The sequence below is a fragment of the Oryctolagus cuniculus genome, chromosome 5, assembly GCF_051225735.1.
Source record: "Oryctolagus cuniculus isolate XC-2025 breed Fujian yellow rabbit chromosome 5, ASM5122573v1, whole genome shotgun sequence".
In the NCBI taxonomy this organism is placed as follows: domain Eukaryota; kingdom Metazoa; phylum Chordata; class Mammalia; order Lagomorpha; family Leporidae; genus Oryctolagus; species Oryctolagus cuniculus.
Window position 1 is genome coordinate 47,314,794 of NC_142871.1, and position 16,363 is coordinate 47,331,156.

At 38.1% G+C, this 16,363-nt stretch overlaps 1 protein-coding gene across 5 annotated transcripts in view; it reads right to left on the reverse strand.

Annotated features, from left to right (window-relative positions):
- PKIB (cAMP-dependent protein kinase inhibitor beta) overlaps positions 1–16,363 on the reverse strand; it is a 96,605-nt gene that overhangs the window by 19,557 nt on the left and 60,685 nt on the right. The window lies entirely within an intron of this gene.

The window sequence follows — 16,363 nt, forward strand, 5'->3', positions numbered from 1 at the left end:
CAGGGAAGAGTTAAGGAGAAAATGGCATAGAAAACTCTATGCAAAATAGAGGGACACAGTGGACCTATGTGGAGAGTAGGAACACCCACATCTCAGGACCTCAGCAGCCAAGAGCCTCCACACCAGTGTTGGAGAGTGAGTAAGACCAGACTGCAGCAGCCCAAGCCACTGGCTATAAAGCTGCAGGAAGAGCCTAGCGGGACTCCTGCTCGTAGCCCCATGGGGGATAGTGTACCTGCCAAACTAGAGGAAAAAAAAAGGAGGGGCATGTTTCTCTCTCACCTGCATTGGCATCCTGTAACAAGCTGATAGAGAACGGGTGCCATTTTGGACATACGTACAGCTGAGCCAGCTCTTGTTGGTGCCAAGTTGAGACTCCCGAATCTGGTACAGAGAACTAACAGGGGCTTGGTGCTCTTGGTGCTCATGATTGTGAGAGGCTTGTGTGCTGGGACTGTGAAAAAACTGAGGATGTGTAGGAAGATTCATGGTGTGGCTGGGAATTTGGACAGTCACAGTGGAAGGGTCCATACCCTCAGGGCTTTCTGGTTGCCTGGTAAGGGACATTGCTGGGGAATCAGAGCTTACCCTGAAGACTGCACAGATCCTTTGTGTGGTCTTTGAGGCAGAGCAGATGAATATTATACCCACTGGGACTAGCGTTCAGGCACTGGTCTCCTTTGAGGAGAGGAGCTCAGCTGAGCAGAATAAACCTCACTTCTTATTAAAAAAAAAAAAAAATAAAGGAGATTTACCACACCAAACCTGGGTGTGTCACATTAGACATAAAATTCACCCTGGAGAACTGAACAGAGCTCCCTAGCCTCTAGATTTTCACTTAAAGCAGACACTCCACTAATCTACAGAGGCTTAGTACAAAGATAAAAGCTGCCACAAAGAAAAAACAAAGAAACCAATAAGTATCTCCACAAATGCCAAACAACAAATGCACCAATTCAAGAAACAATAAGGAAGAAAACATGACATCCCCAAAAGAACAAAACACATCAATACTAGATTGTAAAGATGATGAGATTGAAGAAATACCAGAAATGGAATTAAAAAAAAACTGATAAGATAGAAGTAATCAGAAGCAAATGCATTAACTAATGACATCCATACATGACATGAAAGAAAATTTCTCCCACAAAATTGAGATCTTAAAGAGAAATCAAACTGAAATGAAATGAGGAATTCATGGAACTAAATGGAAAAGAAAAATTCAATAAAACAAATAAAAAGGCAGTGGAAAGCTTTAACAACAGAATTGGTGAAACAGAAGAAGAAATATCTGATTAAGAAGACAAAGCACAGGAAATTATACAGTCAAACCAAAAAAAAAGAAGAGGAAATTAGAAAACTAAAAAACACTGATGGGAATCTACAGGATACTATCAAACGACCCAACATATGTTTTCTAGAAGTACCTAAAGGTGTGAAAGAGAGAAAAGATTAGAAGGCCTTTTTAGTGAAACAATAAAAGAAAACTTCCCTAATTTGGAGAAAGAAAGGGACATCCAAGCACAGGAAGCACACAGAACTCATAATAGACATGACCAGAAAAGATCTTCACCATGACACATTGTAATCAGACTCACCACAGTAAAACATAATGAAAATATTCTAAAATGTGCAGAAGAGAAATGCCAGATTATTTTCAGAGGATATCCAATTAAACTCACAGCAGACTTCTTATCAGAAATCCTGCAGGCTAGGAGAGAATGGTGAGATAAAGCCTAAGTCTTAAGAGGAAAAACTGTCAACCAAGAATACCATACCCTATAAAACTCTCATTTATGAATGAAGGTGAAATAAAGATCTTCCATAACAAACAGAAATGGAAAGAATTTGTCACCATCCATCCAGCCCTGCAAAAGATGCTTAATGATGTGCTGTACACAGAAACACAGAAACATGGTCATCACTATGAAAGAAGGTAAAGGAAGAAAATATCCCAGTAGAAGTACCAAGGAAATTCAAAGTAAAACATAGAAATACTTTCAGAAAAATGGCATCACAAAGTCATTTCTTATCAATAGTCACCTTGAATGTAAATGGCCTCGACTCTCCAGTTAAAAGACACAGAATGGCTAAATGGATTAAAAAATAAAACCCATATATTTGCTGCCTATAAGAAACACATCTCACCAACAAAGATGCATGCAAACTGAAAGTGAAAGGATGGAAAAAGATATTCCATACTAATAGAGCTGTTGTAGCCATCCTGTTATCAGACAAAATAGACTTTAACACAAAAACTCCTAAAAGAGACAAAGAAGGACACTATGTGATGATTAAGGGATCAATTCAACAGGAAGATATGACTATTATAAACATATATGCACCTAATTATAGGGCACCGAGCTATTTAAAAGATATGTTACTGAACTTAAAGGGAGACTCCAATACAATAGTAATGGGGGCCTTCAATACCCCACTTTTAGCAATGGACAGATGAACCAAACAAATCAGAAAGGAAACAGCAGAGTTAACCTACACTATAAACCAAATGGACTTAACAGATATCTACAGAACTTTTCACCCTATAATTGCAGAATACACATTCTTCTCACCAAGGCATGGAACTTTCACTAGGATTGACCACAAGCTAGGCAGTAAAGCAAGTCTCAGCAAATTCAAAACTATCGAAATCATACCAGGAAACTTCTCACACCACAATGGAATGAAGCTGGAAATCAGCAACTCAGGAATCTCTAGAACATATGCAAATACATGGAGACTGAACAACATGCTTCTGAATGAACAGTGGGTCATAGAAGAAATCAAAAGAGAAATAAAAAAAAATGTCCAGAAACAAATGAAGACAATAATACAACATATAAAAACTTATGGGATACAGCAAAAGCAGTGTTAAGAGGAAAGTTTACAACACCAAATAGAACTCCTGCACCCAGATATGGGTGCCTGGATTTGAATCCTGTCTCCATTCTCAGTCTAAGCTTCCTGCTGATGTGAACCCTGGGAGGCAGCAGTGATGACTCAAATGATTCCACTTATCACCCATGTCTTTGTATTATGAATGACTCCAAATTCTTTACAAATATTCCTTTGGTAATTTAAATTTGCACATAATCAAAAAATATACATGTCAAATGAAAATTTCAAAGCAAAGCTTTGATCAATAACAGCATTTCTTAACTACCTTAGCACAGCCTTGGGAGACTGCAGTTTAGTTAACATTTTTGTTTGCTAAGAAGTACGTACAGAGCCAGGGAAAGTTTGGTTGCCTAAAAGTGGACATTCCTGAAGTTGAATCCTGCATCCTTCTAAAAGACTTTTGGTTTCCACCTAGGCATTTAATTTCATTGTTAATTAACTTTGTACACTTACCAAAAGTGATATTAATATTACCTATTTTACTACCTTCAATCCAGACAACTGAATGGCTACAAATATGTTTGGTTAGGAACTACACAAGTGAAATTTGTTTTGTTATCAGTAATCTGAATTTATAGGTGCTATAATAGAGTATCCATTATATCAATTGTCCTGTTAAAACCATGTGTTGATGTGACTTTAGAGAGAGCCTCTGATTTTGTGAGTTATAAAGACAAAATAAGATCAACTCTGAGATGTTTCCAGAAACTTGGTGTTTAATAATAGGCATTAAAAATAATAATTTATATCTGTCCCTACCCCTACCAAACATACACACAATTTTCTCAAACTTGGCTGCATTTCTACATCATTTGAATGGGTAAAACACCTGTCACAAAAAACCACCTCTCTCTTAAACTGTCCATGAGAAGGTTTTTTTTTTCACTCAAAGTGAAATTCTGACATACTTTAAGCAACAAATTTGGCTTCTGTATTCTTCTCAATAACTAAAATAAAATCAAAATGCTCAATTTCCTTATGATGCCTGAAAAATAATTCCTATTCTGATATATATTATAGTGACATAATATTGTGGAAGAAGAGGGCTCAAAAATATGAGTATGTGAGAGGGCACTGCTTTCTCAGTGAGCTTGTCCTGTTCATGCATTTAAAACTGTATCTTTTCTCTGCAGCTCCTGGTACCCCTTAACTCGCTCTATTTCCCTCTAACACTTATTAGCTTCCAACATATTTTCTAGTCTACTTATAATTGCATTTGTTGTTTATTGTCTATCTCCCTCCACTAGAATGCAAAGCTACAGTTTGTTTCACTGATGTACTCATAGCACTAAAGGCCATGCCTAACATTAAGTACATAAATATTTGTTTATTAAAGAATGATTTATTCTGGTTTTTCAAAATAATTTTTATATATCACAAAAACATGTTCAGTATATGTTCATTAATGGGAAAAAGACAATTCTGAATGGCATAAAGAAGGATTAAACTAGATTGCCTTATATTCATTATCAAGTAATAGCCCTACTGTAATTTTAGTGTATAATCTTCCAGAATTTTTAAGTACTCACCATCACAAGCATATCACTTATATGTTACATACCATTTGGTTTAAAGCTAGATTATATGAATCAGATATCATCTTATTATATCAGCCCAACATAATTCTAAATTTTTGACAAAAAGTTTTGAAAAAAGGAAGTTTTCTTTGACATTAACATTTCAGGGCATATGCCAATTATGTAAAATAAACATATCCCAAAACTGGAATGTAGTATCAAAAGTAGGAGACATGGCTGAGGATTGAAATTATTCACAAACCTTTCCTTAGTTAAACTGGATAATGGTGATATATAAGGGTACTTCAAAAAATTTGTGGAAGGGAGAGTATTTGGCCTAGTGGCTAACTCACTCCCTGAGATACTGCATTCCATGTATAAGTATCTGGGTTGGAGTCCTGGCTCCACACCTGACTCCAGCTTCCCATTAATACACACACTATGGGACGTTAACAGGTGATAGCTCAACTAGTTGAGTGCTTGCTACCACTTTGGACCAAGATTGAGTTCTGTGCCCTTGGCCTCAACCTGGCCCAGCCCCTGCTGTTGTGGGCATTTGAGGAATGGATCAGCACGTGGATAATCTGTGTGTGTGTGTGTGTGTGTGTATGTGTTTGTATTCCTTCCTTTCAAACAAACAAAAATTAAAATGACTTGAAGGTTTTTTTTTTTTTTAATTTATTTGACAGGTAGAGTTATAGACAGTAAGAGAGAAAGACAGAGAGAAAGGTCTTCTTTCCGTTGGTTCACTCTTCACTCCCCAAATGGCCGCTATGGCCAGTGCTGCGCTGATCCAAAGCCAGGAGCCAGGTGCTTCTTCCGGGTCTCCTATGCGGGAGCAGGGGTCCAAGCACTTGGGCCATCCTCCACTGCCCTTCTGGACCACAGCAGACAGCTGGACTGGAAGAGGAGCAACCGGGACTAGAACCCGGTGCTCATATGGGATGCTGGTGCTGCAGATGGAGGATTAACCAAGTCAGCCATGGCACTGGCCCCAACTTGAAGATTGTTTTTTCAAATGTTCATGGAAAAATGGTATGAAGAGATTAGGTTTTTAGTACAAAAATACTGAAATCAATGCATATTTTTTCATAATACTCATTTCCATGAGCTTTTTTTTTAAAAAAAGATTTATTTATTTGAAACACAGAGTTACAGAGAGAGGCAGAGGCAGAGCGAGAGATCTTCCATCTACTGATTCACTCCCCAGATGGCCGCAACTGCTGGAGCTGTGCCGATCTGAAGCCAGAAGCCAGGAGCTTCTTCCAGGTCTCCCACGTGGGTACAGGGGCCCAAGGACTTGGGCCATCTTCTACTGCTTTCCCAGACAATAGCAGAGAGCTGGATCAGAAGAGGAGCAGCCGGGAGTAGAACCGGCACCCATATGGGATGCTGGCGCTTCAGGCCAGGGTTTTAACCTGCTACGCCACAGCGCCGGCCCCTCCATAAACTTTTAAAGATTTTTCCATTATAGTTTCTAAAAATTTTATACCACAAATAAATTTCTCTTTTAATTCCATTTTAAATGAACTTTTTGAAAGATGATTTTTTAAATGTAAAAACTTTAGAAATTCTAATAGTGATGCTTTATTCTATTTCATTAATTCAAGAAAAATATTTTGAGATGTCTCCTAGCACCTTTTTGAATAAATGTTTTCTTTATATTTCTTCCAACTGAGAAAAGCATAAAAATGATTGAACCTTTTCAAGTTCTGATTTGTTTTCTAAGTTCTTTTCAATACTTTGCTTTTCTTTATAGCAGAAGAAACCACTTTAGTGTTTCCTCAAGCAAAAAATCCAATCAAAATCACAGTAGCAAAAATTTAAAAGTTGTTTTGAGGATTTTCTAGGTCACAGAAGCATAAGAAAATCCCCAACTAAACAGTAAATAACTTCAGAATGAAAAATCATGCCACTGAAATTCCTCAAATTATAAATGTTTGTATTAATTAAAAAATAAAATAATAGAACCAAAATTACTTAAATGAATGTATTTAACTTGTTAAAAAACTGTTGGTAAAGGCAAAGTCAATTACTCTATGTTCTTAATATTATAGGGTATAATAGAAGCAAATAAGACTCCATAAAAATGAGACCTTAAATTTACTCAAAATGTGTAACAAAGAATAAGAAAGCTCAAAACCATTATATATAAATATTAATTAAAAACATATGTACAAAAAACACTGTAAGGGAAATACACTTAAATTATTAAAATAGTTCATCTGGATGGTGAATGAATTCTATGTTCTACTTTGAAGCTTACTGTTTTCTAAATTTTCCATAATGAATATTTTTAATATGAAAACAGGTATAAACTTGTGTTAAGCACACACACTGTTTTAGAACACTTCATTGAGAGTTCTCCTATATGATTCTTGCTGTGAGGTAGTCATTACTATTTGCATCTCAAAGGTATGAAAAATGAGGATCATAGACATGAATTGAGTTGTCTAAACATAGCAGGCACGTTACTGATAAAAGACCAGAACCTATTCCATCTGATACCTCATTCATTTCTCTTTCAGTTGTACTGCACATAAACATAAATATGGGTTAGTTTCTAGACACTCAATTCTATTCCACTGATCTTCTAATCGATCCTTAGCTAATGTCACACCATCTTAACAACTACATTTTTGTAGAAAGCTTTTCAATCAGAAAGTGTGAGTCTCCCAACATTATTCTTTCTCAAGATTGTTGTGATTGCTTTGTGATTCTACAAATCCAACTGAATGTTAGGATATATATGTCAATTTCTCAAAAAAGCAAGCATCTTAACCACATTAAGTCTTCAGATCCAATATCTATTTATAACCCCATCTTCCTTTCTTGAATGAACCTATTTTAAACTGAAGGAAAAACTCTAGTGATGTTCTTCTAGCACTCCTTTTAGTGGAGATCTCTTTAATACCAGAAAGCATTTCTGTCAACAGTGCTAATGACACAAGGCTGGAAAGGATAACATATGGTAGACTTGATACTTATCTCAGACCAGATGGATGAAATGAAAACAATATGAAATTTGTCAGCAATGAAAACAATATGAAATTTGTCAGCCTTAAAGATAAATTTAGGTTAAAAAGTTTAGCTGTTCTAGAATACTTTCCTTAAGGAGTTTTCAAAAATACCAAATCATCTATAGTCGATACTTATTTTATCTCTAGAAGGGAAGAAATAGGGTATGACAGCCAGTGTTTTAAATATTTGAAAATTCACCAATGGTTGATAAAGCAAAATGAATCAATGCAACAGGAAGATGTTGGGGCTGCCACATTCCCATATTGGAATGCTGCTTTGAGTCCCAGCTGCTCCATTCCAATTCAGCTCTTTGTTTATGTGCCTGGGAAAGCTGTGGATGGTGGCCCAAGTACTTGGATCTCAGCCTCCCATGTCAGACATTCAGATGGAGTTCTCAGTTCCTGGTTTCAACCTGACCCAGATCTGGCTGTAGCAGCCATTTGGGGAGCACAGAAGATGGAAGATGTCTCTCTCTCTCTCTCTCTCTCTCTCTCCCCCTCTCTCTCTGTTACTCCATCTCTCTATTACACTGCTTTTACATAAATATTTATCACTTTTCAGTTAAATTTAAACACCTAAGAATAATTGTGCGTTAATTAAATAGTTCAACCAATAGTATTAAGTGGAACAAAAAAACTACTAAAAGGAATAAAGTAGTAGTAAATTTAACTGAAAATTGATCCCTATTAAATATAAGAATGGGAATACGAGAGGGAGGAGATGTACAGTTCAGCACATGCTCACTTGGACTTACCCCTAATGGTAGAGCTAGAAATGTGCCAGGGGATTCCAATTAAATACTATCAAGGTGGCATGTACCAATGCCATCTCACTAGTCAAAGTGGTCAGTTTCAGTTCATAATTGATCATAATGATAGGATTAAGAGTCAAAGGGATCACATAAACAAGACTAGTGTCTGCTAATAATAAGTGATAGAATTAAAAAGGAGAGAAAGATGCAACATGGGAAGCTGGATACACAGCAGACTCATAGAATGGCAGATGTCCTAAACAGCACTCTGGCCTCAGAATCAGCCCTTAATGCATTTGGATCCGGCTGAAAAGCCCATGAGAGTATTTCAGGCATGGAAACCCAAGACACTGTGGCAAAAAAAAAAAAAAAAAAAAAAAAAAAAAAAAAAAACCACCACCTAAATGTAAGATCTCTGCGAGTGAGATCCCAGTGGAAAGAACGGGTCATCAAAGAAGGAGGTACCTTTCTCTGAAGGGAGGAGAGAACTTCCAATTTGACTATGGCCTTGTCTAAATAAGATTGGAGTTGGCGAACTCAAGAGGCTTCCATAGCCTTGGCAGCTCATCACAAGAGCCTCGGGTGATTAGTGACATCATAAATAAGAGTGTCAATTGTTAAATCAACAACAAACAGGAGTCACTGTGCACTTTCTCCCCATGTAGGATCTCTGTCCTTAATGTGTTGTACTATGTGAATCAATGGAATAACTAGTAATCAAACAGTACTTTACAATTTGTATGTCTGTGTGGGTGAAAACTGTTGAAATCATTACTTAATATATACTAAATTGATCTTCTGCATATAAAGATAATTGAAAATGAACCTTGATGTGAATGGGGTGGGAGACGGAACAGGAGATGGGATGGCTGCAGGTGGGAGGGAGATTATGGGGGAAAAAGCCACTATAATCCAAAAGTTGTACTTTGGAAATTTATATTTATTAAATAAAATTTAAAAAATAAATAAAATCTGTAAAAAACAGTTTTAATTAAAAAAATAGGAAGATGTTATAACAAGATAGATCTAGTACTATAAGCATGCCATATACATTGTAAAAGACTAGTATGATATACTTATTAAAGTATACTAAAATAATATCTTACTATTTGATGTTTAAAGATGGTGTAAAAATGGAAAAAGGCTTAATGATAAAAGATACAATATCTTCTACTTACCAAGCAAGTGAAATAAAACATTTAGATATATTCTTTTTTTTAATTTTTATTTATTTTTTTTTGACAGGCAGAGTGGACAGTGAGAGAGAGAGAGAGAGAGAAAGGTCTTCCTTTGCCGTTGGTTCACACTCCAATGGCCGCTGTGGCCAGCGAGCTGCGGCCAGCGCACCGCGCTGATCCAATGGCAGGAGCCAGGTACTTCTCCTGGTCTCCCATGGGGTGCAGGGCCCAAGCAATTGGGCCATCCTCCACTGTACTCCCTGGCCACAGCAGAGAGCTGGCCTGGAAGAGGGGCAACTGGGACAGAATCCGGTGCCCCGACCGGGACTAGAACCCGGTGTGCCAGTGCCACAAGGCGGAGGATTAGCCTAGTGAGCCATGGTGCCGGCCTAGATATATTCTTAAAAACAAAGTTTGCAATGGTTTTACTCTTTGCACTAGAGTAAAACTGTCCTATTATATATGGTCCATATGAAGGTATGGAAGTAATTTTTATGGTATTCATTATGGGTATTTTTTAAGAGTTCATCCATTTTGCAGTTAGCAAAGTTCACAAAAAGGAAATGCCAGAAAAGAAGAAATGGATAGAAAAATTGTTGATCATGAAAACAATAGATGGTGGGGCTGGCGCTGTGGCGCAGTGGGTTAATGCCCTGGCCTGAAGCTCTGTCATCCCATGTGGGTGCCAGTTCGAGATCCAGCTGCTCCACTTCTGATCCAGCTCTCTGCTATGGCCTGGGAAAGCAGAGGAAGATAGCCCAAGTCCTTGGGACCCTGCACCCATGTGGTAGACCCAGAGGAAGCTCCTGGCTTCTGGCTTTGGATCAGCCAACCTCCGGACATCGTGGCCAAATGGGGAGTGAGCCAATGGATGGAAGACCTCTCTCTCTCTTTCTGCCTCTCTTCTCTCTGTGTAACTTTGAATTTCAAATAAATAAATCAAAAAAAGAAAACAATAGATGGTGCTTATAAAAATTTATGACAAAATTCTATGATCATTGATCAGATAACTTCTAGTTTTACTGTTTTGTGGTAGATTTTTATCATTATTTTCTTTTTTTTAACTTTTATTTAATGAATATAAATTTCCAAAGTACAGCTTATGGATTACAATGGCTTCCCCCCCATAACATCCCTCCCACCCGCAACCCTCCCCTTTCCCATTCCCTCTCCCCTTCCATTCACATCAAGATTCATTTTCGATTCTCTTTATATACAGAAGATCAGTTTAGCATACATTAAGTAAAGATTTCAACAGTTTGCTCCCACACAGAAACATAAAGTGAAAAATGCTGTTTGAGTACTAGTTATAGCATTAAATCTCAATGTACAGCACACTAAGGACAGAGATCCTACATGAGGAGTAAGTGCATAGTGACTCCTGCTGTTGACTTAACAAATTGACACTTTTGTTTATGGCCTCAGTAATCAGCCTAGGCTCTTGTCATGAGCTGCCAAGGCTATGGAAGCCCCCTGAGTTCACTGACTCTGATCATTTTTAGACAAGGCCATAGTCAAAGTGGAAGTTCTCTCCTCCCTTCAGAGAAAGGTACCTCCTTCTTTGATGACCCGTTCTTTCCACTGGGATCTCACTCGCGGAGATCTTTCATTTAGGTTTTTTTTTTTTTTTTTCCCTAGAGTGTCTTGGCTTTCCATGCCTGAAATACTCTCATGGGCTTTTCAGCCAGATCCGCATGCCTTAAGGGCTGATTCTGAGGCCAGAGTGCTGTTAGGACATCTGCCCTTCTATGGGTCTGCTGTGTATCTCACGTCCCATGTTGGATCATTCTCTCCCTTTTTTATTCTATCAGCTAGTATTTGCAGACACTATTCTTGTTTATGCGATCCCTTTGGTTCTTAGTCCTATCATTATGATCAATTGTGAACAGAAATTGATCACTGGGAGTAGTGAGATGGCATTGGTACATGCCACCTTGAAGGGATTGAATTGGAATCCCCTGGTATGTTTCTAATTCTACCGTTTGAGGTAAGTCAGCTTGAGCATGTCCCGAATTGCACATCTCTTGCCTCTCTTATTCCCACTCTTGTATTTAACAGCGATCACTTTTCAGTTAAGTTTCAGCACTTAAGAAGAATTGTATATTGATTACAGTATTCAACCAAAAGTATTAAGTAGAACAAACAAAAAAAAATACTAAGAGGGATAACGTATTAAGTTGCTCATCAACAGTCAGGGTGAGGGCTGATCAAGTCACCGTTTCTCCTAGTGTTCATTTCACTTTAACAGGTTTCCTTTTTGGTGCTCAGTTATTTATTTTCATAGAGAGATTGAAAGAAGAATGTATAACTTTACATGTTTCAACAATTAATCGTTTGCTATGTTTAATCTCTCTAACACACACACTCACTTTTTGTTCCACTATTTGAAAACAATGTGTCTGTACCATAACATTGCATATGTAAATAGTTAAGCACAGATCTAAGTATTTAAGGATTATATTATACATATTCATAATACCATTGTATTTCTACAACACTCTTTTTTGCATGTTGCAATTTCTCTGAGATAATTCATCTATTTCCCAGATATACAGCCTTTGGGAATTCCTTTGATGACTACTGGTTTTTGGAAAAGATCTATGTTTATCTTTATCCTTACAAGAAAAATCCTTCTAGGCTGAAATTATTTTCTGCAAGTACCTTACATTTTAACCCACTTTAGTCCTTTTTTGCTGTTAAGAAGCTAACTTTGATAATTTTGATATTTGACAATTTGACTGAGCCACAAAGTGACCAGGTATTTGGTTAAAAATTACTCTGGAAGTGTATGTGAAAATGTTTCTAGATGAGATTAACATCTGAATTAGCAGACTGAGTAAAGCACATGGTCTTCCCTGATGCTGGGGGGCTTCAGGCAATTCAGTGAAGGTTTCACTAGAATGAAAAGATGGAATAAGGGAGAATTCCTTCTCTCTGCCTTTCAGATCTGACATCAATTTTTCTCTGCATTTGGATTCAGACTTGAAATGAAACTTCCAATATTGCCTCTTCTGCTTCTTGGACTAGGACTGGGGCTGCCATCATACTATTGGTTCTCCTGGGCTCTCAGTCTTAGGACTTCTTGTCTTCTGTATTTGTAAAATTTATATATTTATATATGTACAAATATATAGATAGATAGATAGATTATATCCATATATATCCTTATTGATTCTGACAAATACATTGTGGTGAAACCGTTATTCTTTGAGAAAAGGCTTTTCTTCTGGCTTACTTTGAGATTTATGTGTTTAATGTTATGTCATTATAAATGGCTTGGGTAAATTTTGTTTATTCTTAGGATTTAGGATTTATTAGGATTCTTTTCAGATTTTCATCAATTCTGGAAAATGATAACATATTATATCTTTCAATATTGCTTTTCATCCTTTATCATTTCCTTGAAGTCCAGTAACACACTGGAGACAGACACACTCATACCTTTTAGCCTTTCCTTCATATTTTCTATCTCTGTATTTCTGTGCTACATGCTGGATAATACCTTAAATCTATCTTCCTATTCTTCAGTTCTCTCTTCAGCTGTGTCTAATCTGGTGCATAAAATATTTACTGAATTTTTTTTCCAATGATTGTTTTCATTTGTAAACATTCTACTTAGATCTTTTTCAGTTTTGTTTGATTGTATTATAATCTTATTAGTAATTTACACTTATGTATTACTTTTTTCTCATAGCTGTGGGGAGCAACTCGGACTATACTGTTACTGGAATTAAGACTTATTCTATGCATCTGCTCTCCCACAATATGGCGCTGGGAGAGGAGAAAACAGCTTCTACACAGCTGCCTCCAGTTCAGCCAATAAACTGTAGGACTTGCTCCTGATTGGAGAGCAGCGTACTCGGCGTGTGGGCAGCCGAGTTAGGATTGGCGGAGGAGGACTATAAAGGAGGAGAGAGACGGCATGCACCAGGAACATCTAAGGGGAACATCTAAGGGGAACACCTGTGCAGCCCCCGAGAGAGCCGGCCGGCGGTGTGCCGCTCCCCTGCGGAAGTGGGGAATGTGGCCAGGGGGAACTGCCCTTCCACGGAGGTGGAAGGGACAGTAGCCAACCCGGGAAGAACCAGCAGCAAACCCGGGGAGGGCCGAGCAGACGAAAGAACAGCGCAGGGTCCTGTGTCGTTCCTCCATGAAGAGGGGGAGCGACATAATGGTGCCGTGACTCAGATAGGAAGCCTAGGCAGGGCTTAGTGTCGTTCCTCCATGAAGAGGGGGAGCAACACATAGCAAAAAAAAAAAAAGGTAACTGGACTAGTGCTGTGGCAAAGCAGGTAAAGCCACTGACTGAAGTGCTGGCACCCCATATGGGTGCCAGTTGGAGTCCTGGCAGCTTTACTTCTGATCCAGCTCTCTGCTATGGCCTGGGAAAGCAGCAGAAGATGGTCCAAGTCCTTGGGCCCCTGTATCCACGTGGGAGACCTGGAAGAAGCTTCTGGCTCGGATTGGCACAGCTCTGGCCATTGCAGCCTTTTGGGGAGTGAACCAATTGATGGAAAACCTCTCTCTCTCTCTTTCTGCATCTGCGTCTCTGTAACTCTGCCTTTCAAATAAATAAATAAATCTTTTTTAAAAAAAAGGAATGTAGCCCTAATTAATACAAAGCTATAATCCCATCTTATAAAAGAAATTGTTTATTTCCAGGTTTTTCTGTGGTATTTTTATTTTCATCATACTATAGTGTTGTCTGCTATTTGCTCAATATATGACAGAATTTTTCTCACTAAAATTCTGTGCACTGAAAGGAGATTTTTATACTATTTATTTATTTTTATTTTTTAAAATATTTATTTTTTATTTATTTGAAACACAGAGTTACAGAGAGAGGCAGAGACAGAGAGAGAGATCTTTCATCTGTTGATTCACTGCCCAGATGGCCGCAACAGCAGGAGCTGCGCCTGTCCAAGCCAGGAGCTTCTTCCAGGTCTCCCACGTGGGTGCAGGGGCCCAAGGACTAGGGCCATCTTCTACTGTTATCCCAGGCCAGAAGAGAGCTGGATCAGAAGAGAGGCAGCCAGGACTAGAACCGGCGCCCATATGTGATGCCAGCACTTCAGGCAAGGCCTTTAACCTGCTGTGCCACAGCACAGGCCCCAAGAGATTTTTTTTTTTTTTTTTCAAAAAAGCCCAAATTTATTCCTTTATATTTAGCCTTTTGAAAAATTCTCTGTTAATAATTCCATTATCTAAATTCTTTATAGTTTCTCTTGTTTATTGTTTTTATGGGATCTCTCGTGGTGGCTTATTTCTCTGCATGCACCGTGATTTAGAGTTCTGAGATCATAGTTTTAAAATTTTATTTCAAATTACTTCATACCCAGGTTAAATTGTTCTCCTCTACATAGATTCCGAATTTGCCTCTGCTGAGTGTCTGAGGACACTACCAAATTGGTTAGCTTTATATTCTCAGCTTGGCTTTTTTGAGACTACACAGTTGCAAATCTGTAAACCCGTGTGATTTTGTGCTTTTGTTGATAAATTAACAAGATACCTTTCTACCTCTTTCCATCCAAGGGAAGTCAGCCAAGAGAGGAAATGTTCCTCTCTGTCTTCCTTTGCAGGTTAGAGTTTTAGCATATTACTTTGTACTGATCATGTCACCCTTTTCCAGTCTGAGCTTATTCAGAGGACACAATCTAATCTCCCAATTTGAGTGAGCTCAACATTTTTTCCTTGTTTCTAGAACATTGTTCATTAGAACAGAAGTTCTGAGTCATCATGGAACCCAGGTCAGCCTTCAGATGTAGCACTAACCTGCCCCTCCTGCTTTGGATTTCTCATTGTTTTGGGCTTGTGAAAAATTCTCTTACTTATTTGCTAATACAGATATTAATTTAAAAATAATTTTGAAGTATTTATCCCACATTTTATAAGGTTGTATATAAGGGGAGTGTTCATTTGTTTGGATATTAAGACTCCTATACTGCTTAAGTTTCAATTTTTTCTTATCCAAGTAATGGCAATGCATTCATTCTGTTAGGTCACAAAATAGCAGATGTGCTAATATAACTGCACATTTAACAGAACTTATTTTAACTCACATGTTCCCATTTTACCTTCATAGTAGAAAAAGACATTGTAATTCAAAGTAACATCATTCTACATTAAAATTTGTTTACTCTGGGACAAATTTTCAAAGCAATTTGTGATCATCCTCAGGATCTATCCCCTCATGTAGTATAAGGCCTAAAATTAATGCTCAATATTAAGTGCTACCCTGGCATCTATTAAAATAGGGAGAGTCTTGATTGGTCTAATCACATCCCTCACTTGGCTTCAGTAAATAAGGTTTCCTGTCAAGCAACTCCTCTTATCAAAGGGAGCAGGCACAGTTCCCACTTAACCCTGCACAGCAGATTTCAAACAAGTCAATCACTCAGGTGCTCCATACCTTCTTGTTAATAACCTTTCACTCCTTGGTTGGTTGTTCTGTTCTTGATTACAAACCACATAACCATGCATGGGCTGCAATATTCTCCTTGGGCTCTGAGCATATGTGACAAACTGCTGTAGATCTCACCTGTCCAGTGTTGAGTGTTGTCTGTTTAGCCATATCTGAATCCCTAGGGCAGGAATCTCTCCTTCACCAATAGGATAAGTAAGGAGCAATAACAACCAATGGTGTCATAAACTATATGAAATGCCCAGCCATAACTGAGGACACCTGGTCAGGTAAAATTAAAGTCTTTGGTAACTGGTTCTGAGAATGGTGAAGGTTACCTGGGAAACAGCAGTTCAATGTTAAGCAGCTTGAGCTAAGATCTGTGCAGTACTGTGTTGTCTTTGTCAGGCACTGCCATCTCTTGCCATCCTATAATACTCTTGCTCCAAAATGAAAATTGATAACTATACCCTGGGGTGACATTCTGTCAGGCTGTCAGGTTCAGCCTGTTTGGCCAGTGGTCTATGATACTCTTGCCTATAAAGGTGGTGATGAAACAGTGCGTTAACCAGCCAGTACTTCCGTCCTGCTTACCACA